General features: G+C 41.5%; 1 pseudogene across 1 annotated transcript; it reads left to right on the forward strand.

Annotated features, from left to right (window-relative positions):
• The first annotated feature begins 7,348 nt into the window (after positions 1–7,348).
• LOC147883318 (flavonoid 3',5'-hydroxylase 1 pseudogene) lies at positions 7,349–8,756 on the forward strand (annotated as a pseudogene). Its single transcript, XR_015543777.1, has 2 exons — positions 7,349–7,999; positions 8,082–8,756. The product of XR_015543777.1 is annotated as a flavonoid 3',5'-hydroxylase 1 pseudogene (transcript).
• The last annotated feature ends 1,249 nt before the right edge of the window (positions 8,757–10,005 follow it).

Below are 10,005 nucleotides of genomic sequence, written 5' to 3' on the forward strand. Positions count from 1 at the left end.
GAGCCTCGCCGACAAAACCACTTCCTTCACACACTTTTGCCTCTACATCGACACATCTGACCCAGCACTTAAAAAGAACAAAAGAAAAGGAATTATTTGTTGTTCTTTCATCGATCGACGGTTGGTTTAGATCTAGATCAGAGTAGACTAGATCGCTATAGAGGGGACGCTTTGAATTTCCCCAAGTTGCCAATCTAAGCTATGCCTGAAATTCCCGACTAGTACCTACTCGGAGTCAATCCATACGCTCACATACGGTTTCACATCATGACATTACCCGAAACCTTACGTTCATCAGTTTAGTGAGCAGACTTCAGAGAGTACAGAGGCATTGCATATTGTTTCAGTGGGCAAATAGCACTTTATTTCACACACACATGCCACCATTATAAAGCCTATTCGGCTATCTCACGGCGTCGTGCACATCATTTTAGCCTTGTAAAGCCTCTTGGCTATTCCGGGCATCATTGCCACAAGCCTTGTAATATAGATCAGATTTTATATATTGCAGTTATATCTTCACCGACGATTAGAGATTTCACTTGGCATATTCAATGTATTTGCATTTGATTCATACAGAGATCTTCACAACACTTTTGAGTACATTCCTTGCACCATGTCTACAACTAGCAACCTCAATCTGGAGGCATCTGCTAAGTTATTACTTGACCTTCATCGACAACTACAACAGATATTGTTGGGTCTACTTTCTGAAAGAGAAATCTGAAGGGTTTTCAAGATTTCAAGAATTCAAGGCCATGGTAGAAAACCAGACAGGCAGAAAGATCAAGGTCATAAGATCATATAGAGGAGGTGAATACATGTCTTCAGCATTCATGAACTTTTGGTAGAAGTCACGACATTCGAAGACAATTCACATGCGCAGATACTCCTCAGCAGAATGCAAGAGCTGAAAGGAAGAATGGGACTTTAGCAGACAGTGCTAGAGCAATGCTTAGTGAAAAGCATCTACCGAATCAGTATTGGGTAGAAGCAATAGCTACAGCAAACTACTTGCTTAATCGGCTTCCTACCGAACAGATACAAGGTATGACTCCTTATGAAGCATTCACTAGACACAAGCCACACATTGGGCATCTCCGCATATTTGGTTGCATAGCATATGCCCACATACATGATGATCATCGCAGGAAATTGGATGCAAAGTCACGCAAATGCATCATGGTTGGCTACAGTGAAGAAAGCAAAGCATACAAATTGTATGATCCCATCAACCGCAAAGTCATTATCTCCAGAGATGTAATCTTTGATGAGGAATCAGAATGGAAAACCTCACCTACACAGGAGATAGAAGCATCGACTGCACAGTCATCTACAGAATAGGTTGATGAAGAAGAGCAAGAATTGCCATCAACACCCCAAGCAAAGCCACAGCAACTCAAACGGTCTACTAGGGAAAGCAGACCACCAGCCAAATTGACATATGCTCAGAAAGGCAAAGCAATTCAGGTGGAAACCACAAATTATGCTCTTATGACTACCATCATGGCTCCATCATGGCTACAGAAGAGCCAGTGTACTTCGAAGATGCAATAGACAAGTCGGAATGGCAAACTGCTATGAATAAAGAAATGGATGCTTTGTATAAGAATAATACTTGAAAATTATGTGACCTTCCACCAGGAAAGAAGGCCATAGCAAACAAATGGGTATACAAAGTGAAGTACAATCCAGATGGCAATATTCAAAGATACAAAGCCAAACTAGTTGCAAAAGGATTTGCACAACAATATGGTCAAGACTATGATGAGACTTATGCTCCAGTAGCAAAGATGGATTCCATACGGTTCTTGATATCACTAGTGACACTTAGCAAATGGAATGTGTATCAGCTTGATGTCAAAAATGCATTTCTCAATGGTTATCTAGACGAGGAAGTCTACATGCAATGTTATGGATAAAATTGTCTAAGGAAAAAGGCATTAATATGTATGTGTGTTTGTATATGTGGCAATAGTATAATAAAATATGGTGTGCATAGGGCCCAAGGTTGAGGTGGCAGGGCATGACCATGTGCCACCCTTCCATGTAAGAGGACCCATAAGGTGTGTTGTACATAATCCATGATAGTAATATTATAAAATGTAAGGTGGCATGGCTCCTCCATGTGCCACCCCTCCACCTAGGCTGCATTTAGTGAGATATGGCTCAAAGTCCATGGGAGAAGCAATATAAAATAGGTGGAGATGGATATTATATTGAGTTATTCCCTCCATATGGGATAGGCCCATGTGGGGGAGGTATAGAAGGTCCAAGAGAGCAAGTTAAATAATGGGGAAAGTAGGATGAGGTGGCAAGATTCCTTGTGCCAACCCTCCACTTGTCCTCCTAGAGGTTTGAACATATTATAAAATTGGAAAGAGACCAAGGGAGTATCATAGACTTGAGATATGGGGCTTGATTTATGTGGAAAATTGAGGCAAAGGGTTGTCGCACACAATTGAGAGTGCGTAACTGCCTAGCCCACATGGGAGACTTTTCCACACACACCATGCATGTGCGAGGATACATTAATGGGGAGGGACCCCCTCTTTTGGCTATAAAAGGAGGGGGCTATTCCTTGATGAGACACGCTCATTCTTGTAAAGCCACCTAGCTAGTATTTTGATATTTCCCTCTCATCCCTTCTTTCAAATAAAGTATGGTTCTCTTCCCTTGATGTCTCCATCTCTACATTCCTCCTCCTATCATGTACATGCTTCTCTTCCCCCTCTCCTTTTCCCCTTGTGTCATAGTCTCCCTCTTCCTTCCCTCCACTTCTAATTCCTCTTCCCCTCCCATGACAACGGTTCGCCCTCACGGTCTCCTTTTCTCTATGGCCCTCGAGCGTCGCCATGCTTAGCCTCTAGCCTCTGGTCTCAATTTCTTTTCCGGCTAATAGATTTGGTGTGGCTGCTGGGATATGAATCTCCACGGCTAGTGGCGAATCTTCTACTCGTACCGGTCGCATCTACAAAACTATACCATCTGTGCTCCTTCTAAGCTACTGTGCGTGCATTCGATTCGCGCGTCTCTTGTGTTTGACCGCGCGACAGTTTTCTGGGCTGCTGCAACTTCTAGTCGCGGACAGTTTTCTCACTTCGCCCGTCTACTGCGTTCACCCGCGCGATAGCTTCCTGGACTGTTGCGGCTTCTGGTCGTGGACAGTCTTCTCGCTCTGTGCATCTTCTGCCCGCTACTGCCCGCGCAACAGTTCTCTGGACTGCTGCGGCTTCGGGTCGCGGACAGTTTTCTGAGTTCCTGCAAAACTGTAATAACAGATCCGGCGCCCCCCCTCTCTCTCCTGTTCTTCTTCTTCTCTTTCTCTTCTCCTTCTCCTCTCCTCTCCTCTCTTTTTATTAAAGAGTAGGATTTGAACCCAAGACCTCCCCCTTCACAAAAGGGAGACTTATCATTGGGCCAACAAGTTGGAAGTGGTAAAAATGTAATGATTTTTGTTCATATATTGAAATTGCAGGAACTGTAACTCTCTAACCGTAGGGAGTTTTCTCTTGCTGTAAAAAGCAAAAATACTTCATTTTATGTGCTCTATCCACATCTTCTGCTAGATCACCGATTCAGAACTTCTCCAAGCTCACTTCACAGACGCACGCCACACAAGGAGGGTGGACATTTATGTCACTTCTCGACGCGTTTAAGGAATTGGTGCCTGGTCCTCCGCACCTTACGGCTACCAATGCACGAGATGTCTTCCTTGATCTTCATGTCGACCTTCAACGGCTGATTGTCCAGTGCATTGTTCAAGGAGATGATGGGTGGAATGATACACTGTGGATGATTCATGGTGAAGAACTACTGATACGCTGGGAGAATTTTAATTTTACTTCTACTCATTGTGCGGTGATCGAACTACTTGCTGCTTCAGAGGTAATTAAAACGGTGTCCTTCATTGAAGGGTGGGATGCTCCCCAAGCTTGGGGGGAGATTTGGCGCATCTGCTTGTTGATTCCTATGGATAAGCTCGTCCTGAATGGTTTATTCTCAATCTCACTACAAAGGTTTCTAGGCCTCGGCTATGGTTGGTAATGTTTCGACCAAGGAATCCATTTGTACCTAATCAACCTTTTGTGCCTCATTTTGAGCTTCAAGTTGTAATTCTTTTTGGTCTTAAGATAAACTATCAACAAAGGATTGCAAGTTTATTTGGTGCTGAACGCTTGGCTCAAGTGTTGAATTCTCCCCACCCTCTCCTCCTACCTATCTTGGACTACCGAGAAACTTGGGATGTCCGAATTTTAGTCTTGGCGTGATGACATCTTGGATTCTTCAATTTGATGGAGCTTACAAACCTTCGACCAAGGCTGCTGGCGTGGGTGTGAAGCTCACTTCACCGGGTGGTGAGGAGGGATTTTACAAATAGGCCTTAAATGCATGTGATATAGAGTTTTTATACAGAGCGAACCCCCTGCGATGCCCACCACCCCCGTATTCACAAATTGAATAGAAAAAGGATGTGTTCTATTCATGATATATGTATAAATAAGGGATTTTACAAATAAGCCTTGAATGCATGTGATATAGAGGTTTTATACATAGTGAACCCCACGCGACGCCCCCCCCCCACACACACACACACACCTCACACACACAATGTGTTATAAGGTTGTTTACCTAGGAAAAAGGTGTGCTACAATGTAGTTTAGCTATGAAAAATAGCAATAAAAAGTATATTATGGCATGGAAGCGAGTTTGTTTAAAAAGTCACAAAATTTTGATATCCCATGAGAAGGAAGTTCATCCATAATGCATTCAAAGATGTATGATGTTTTACAGCTTTGAATTTAAGGTCAAGTGGACTAGATTTGGAGACCTTATCATCTTGCTCTTCTTACTCATCAATGCTTGAATATTATAATTAGGACACCCTCAATAATGAGCAAAAAATACCTATCAAGGGCTCCATTTTCATCGTGGAAAGTCTTTGCCTCAGCTTATGTATTCGACACACCTCAAGTTCCATATTTAGAGTTCCATTCAAAGGACCATTTCTTATCTCTTTTGAGATTGAAACTAAGGGCACGTATAGCCATAAATCCTTGTGGTACTAGGTGGACACAATTTCAAGACTTTTCATGGATCCACATCAAGGATCTTCATATACTCAAAAAGAAAGCACTTAGCTTTTTCACAAAAGAATTGCAAAAAACATTACATGTGGAAATTCACAAAGGAGAATTGAATTCTCCACTATAGCACTACCTCTTAGGAAACATGGTTAATAAATCATTGAGAAAGAAAAAATAAATTTTTGTTCTTTTTCAAATTAAGGTTTGTCTTAAAACACAAGTGTGTTCTAGTTGGAAGGGTGATTTACAAAATTAGCCTTCATAAAAAAGAAGGGACAACCCTTTAGAACCATTAGAAATGATGGGTGCTTCCATTCATTAGCATATTCGTTAGTCTTCTTACTCTCATAGCAATTGATCTCCCTCCATCTTATCTTCATCCTCATTTTTCCTTTGACATCATTATTAAGTCTTTATAAGAAACATATTTTTATAGCTACACATGTATTGAAAGGCCATTCAAGTTGGAAAGTACAACTACAATTTAGAAGACTCTCATGTTAATGCATCTTCTTTCAATCTCTTGCAAAGTTATTAACCTGATTTATAACTTCACATGATTTTCTAACAAAACACTTTGGCAATTTATTGATCTTGAAGAGATTTTTGTTCTTGGAGGGTTCAAATTTTTTAACTTGGTGTTCAAAATTAATTTACAATTTCATTTTGGACTTTTTTTCTTTGGTTTTAGATATGTATTACAAGCTATTTTACCCTAGGAAAAATAGCATCTAAAGTACATTATAGCATGGAATGTGGAATTTGTGTAAAAAACTCATGATCCCATGAGAAGAGAGCCCATAATACATTCAAAGATGTATGATATTTCTTCAGTGCTGAATTTAAATTTGGGTTGAGTGGTCTAGAGTTGGAGTCCTTATCTAGGTGCTCTTCTTACCTCACCAGCACTTGAATGTTTCTTAGCTCACCAATGCTTGAATGTTAGGACACCTTAGTGACCTTATGTACGTGATCTTCTTACCTCACCAATGCTTAAATGTTTCTTACCTCACCAATGCTTGAGTGTTTCTCACCTCACTGATGCTTGAATGTTAGGGCAATCTCAAAATAAGAGCAAAAATAACTATCAAGTTGCATTTTGTTTTGGCTTGAGAGCTGGCTTTCTATATTAGGGGCCACCTCAAGTAGTGTTATGAGGAGTTGCATTCGAGGGATCATTTTCAATTTACTTTTGGATTGTAAAGGGGTCCTTTTAAATATCTTTTTAGGTTGAATGTAAGGCCAAGCTCCTTGTGGTGACTCAGTGACTCACAATTTACAACACTTTCCACAGATCACCTCAACATGGGGCGGCCACATCCAGTTGCATTATCAAAGGAGTTACATTCACGGGATAATTTTCAATCTCTATTCAAAAGAGAGTGTAAGGGATCATTTTCAATCTCTTTGATTGTAAGACCAAACTCTTTAGTGACTCATAATTTAGAAGACTTTCGACAGAATCAGGATCATTTTCAATCTCTTTGATTGTAAGACCAAACTCTTTAGTGACTCATAATTTAGAAGACTTTCGACAAAATCACATGTTGGGAAAGTGGCATTAGCATAGGACTTGCATTGGAGGGATCAATTTCAATCTCTTTTTGGATTGAATGTAAGGGAGTGTAAGGGACCGCTCTCCAACCTCTTATCAGGTTAAATGTAAGGCACAATTTACGAGATTTTCCAAGGATTGGGGGCCACCATTATAAGGAGTTGCATTGGAGGGATCATTTTCAATCTCTTTACGGGTTGAATGTAAGGCCGAACGCCTTGAGGAGACTCACAAATTACAAGACTTTCATTGGTACATGAGTTGCATTATGGGGAGTTACATTCGAAGGATCGTTTTCAATCTCTTTTGAGATTGAAACGAAGGGCTTAATTTTTATAAGACCTTAAAGAGATTGAAAACGAAGGGCTCATGTAAGGATCTTCGTCTACACGCAAAAGACCTCAAATGCACTACGTTGCAAACTCGCTTCCATTCATCACTCACTCTCATGGCGATCCTCCTGCTTCCACCTTGGCTTCCTCCTCACTTTGCCCTCCCCTTTGCAGTTCTTCTCCTCTCTCTTGCCTTCCTGGCTTCCCTTTCCCACAAACAGCATCGCCTGCGCTTTCCTCCAGGTCCTCCCTCATGGCCCTTTATCGGGAACTTGCATCTGCTAAGCAAATTCCCCCATCGTGACTTGCTGCGCCTGTCCAAGCTCTATGGTCCTATTATGCATCTCCACCTCGGTTCCGTCGTTACCGTTGTTGCCTCCTCCGCTGATATGGCTAGGGAGTTTCTTAAAACCCACGACCATGTCTTTGCTTCTCGGCCCAAGCTGGCTTTCAGCTCACTGCTGCTGTACGAAGGTCGAGACCTTTCGTTTGCTCCCTATGGCCCTAAATGGCGAAACCTGCGTAGGCTCTGTATTGTCCAACTTTTTAGTCCCAACCAAATCAAATTTCTGAGCCCCATCCGAGAGGGTGAGACCACATTAATGCTCTCTTCCATCTTAGAAAATTCTGAACAGGGAAAGCCAGTAGACATAAGTGAAAAGATCTCAACATTGTCAACAAACGCCATGACTCTGATGGCGTTCAGTGAAAAGTATTTCGAATCGGGAAGCCTGGATGCTAAAGAGATTAGGTGTTTACTTGAAGAAGATTCAGTCTTAGCGGGAGCCTTCAACCTTGGAGACTACATCCCATACCTCAGTTGGCTGGATTTACAAGGTTATGAACGAAGGATGAGATCTCTTTCCAGAAAATTAGATGTTCTTTTCCAGAAGATTCTTCAAGAGCACCGTAAGAAACGAGATGAAAATTCTAGAGATCAGTTGGACCTTGTGGACGTGCTATTGGAAAATCAAAGGAATAACGTTGAAGAAATCGATGACGATACAATCAAGGCAATGATGTTGGTAAGTGTGCGAAATCTCTCATACGAATCTACATCCTACAAACTAGCATAAGGAAGCTCAATCCTATTGGGAAATTGTGCAGGACATAATCGCAGCTGGAACGGATACATCGGCGGCTACCATTGAATGGGCAATGACTGAGCTGATGCGAAATCCAGCTCTCTTGGAGAAAGCGCAGGCAGAGCTACATGCAGTAGTCGGCCAAGGCCGACGCGTACATGAATCAGACATTTCACGCCTCAAGTTTCTTCAAGCTATTGTGAAAGAAACGCTCCGGTTACACACAGTCGTACCATTGCTATTACCCCACGAGTCCACAGAACCTTGCAACGTTGCAGGTTACCATCTACCCAAGAATACGCGCTTGCTCGTGAACGCGTGGGCAATAGCAAGGGATCCCGATCTGTGGGAAGCGCCACTGGAGTTCAACCCTGAGAGATTCACGAGTGGCTCGGCCAGCAGCGAAGTAGGGGTGCGTGGCCTTGATTTTCAGCTAATTCCTTTTGGATCCGGAAGGAGGAGCTGCCCTGGGTATGCATTGGGCTTGAACATGGTGCACACAACACTGGCGACGCTGATTCAATGCTTCGATTGGGCATTGCCAGGCTCACCTGATCATCCGGAGGAATTGGATATGGAGGAAGCATTCGGGCTGGTGCTCAGCAAAGCGGTGCCATTGAAGCTCTTGGCCACCCCGCGATTGCCCAAACACGTTGTCATGGCTGCACATCAATCCAACTTAAACTGTGCCGATTGAGGAGTCATAAACTGTGGAAGAGACTGTTAGTCTTTTTATATCTACAATAACATCTAAACCATGTGAAGTTACAGCTTCACAGATTAAGTAATCCTCTATTTCATATAAATCTATCTCTATTAAACTAGATCCTGGCATGCACCATTATTGAGAAAGAAATAGCATTGCGTTCTTGGATGTAGGATGTGTAGGATTTATCCAAGCGTCCTATTCAGTTTTTTAAAGAAAGAAAGTGAGTTTGAAATTGGATATTGAAAATCAGACCACGTGTTGTTGTTTTAGTTAAGTGGTCAAACATAAATATGTAGGCATAGCACGTGGATTTTTTTTAATCCCCTTTTTACACATTTTTCACATACATAAGGGTATAATATAATGGGGGTATAAGAGATTGAATAGAAAAAGTGTGTTTTATTCATGATAAATTTATAGATAAACATTTTTTTTAAATCAGCCTTGAACGCACATGTGATATATAATGTGTATATATAGAGACCCCCCAAGTTTTACACATAGCACCTTGCATTTATTTGCACTACTTCCATAGGAGGGAGTGCTCTAGTGGGGAATGATCTTCCTTTGTGAATTTCTACGTGTATTTGTATTCTTTTTCAACAATTCAATGCATTTACCTACAGTACCTCCATAGGAGGGAGTGATGTATTGGAGGAATGATCTTCCTTTTGTGAATTTGCATGTGTATTTGTATTCTTTTTAAAGGGTCTTGCTTTAAATTTGGATCAATGTATCCTATTTCGGTATTTATACAAATGTCTTATAATGAAAGCCACTACCCACATGCTGTTTCTTGTTGTATAGTATATTATCAAGATCTATCTCAAACATATCAAGGCATTGGGCTCTCCCATCACCAGATGCAGTAGCTTGGGATTGCTAGTACTAAGCTTTAGATTTCTGGACTAGTATCCTAATTAGGGCACACCTTTTAATTTGAGTTTAATTTTGGAAATTTGCACAAATGCCTTACGAACGCTACTACCTACTTGCTACTTCTTACCATCTAATATAAAGCGAGGATCTATCTCGAACACATCAAAGTGTTTGACTCTTCCATGACCTTATGTAGTAGCCTGGGATCGCACTATAGAGGTAAGGAGGAGGTAAGATGCTTCATTGACTTGCTCAGGTTGTATGCCTTTTGTTGAGCCTTGTTGTTTCTTTTTATTGCAACTTCTTTGGTCTTCATTGAAGTTGGTTGTGGGTGTCTTAGTTATTTCTCTCTTGTAAT

This window comes from Dipteris shenzhenensis, chromosome 28, assembly GCF_047967505.1.
Source record: "Dipteris shenzhenensis isolate YYH24624 ecotype China chromosome 28, Dip_SZ_1.0, whole genome shotgun sequence".
NCBI lineage: Eukaryota > Viridiplantae > Streptophyta > Polypodiopsida > Gleicheniales > Dipteridaceae > Dipteris > Dipteris shenzhenensis.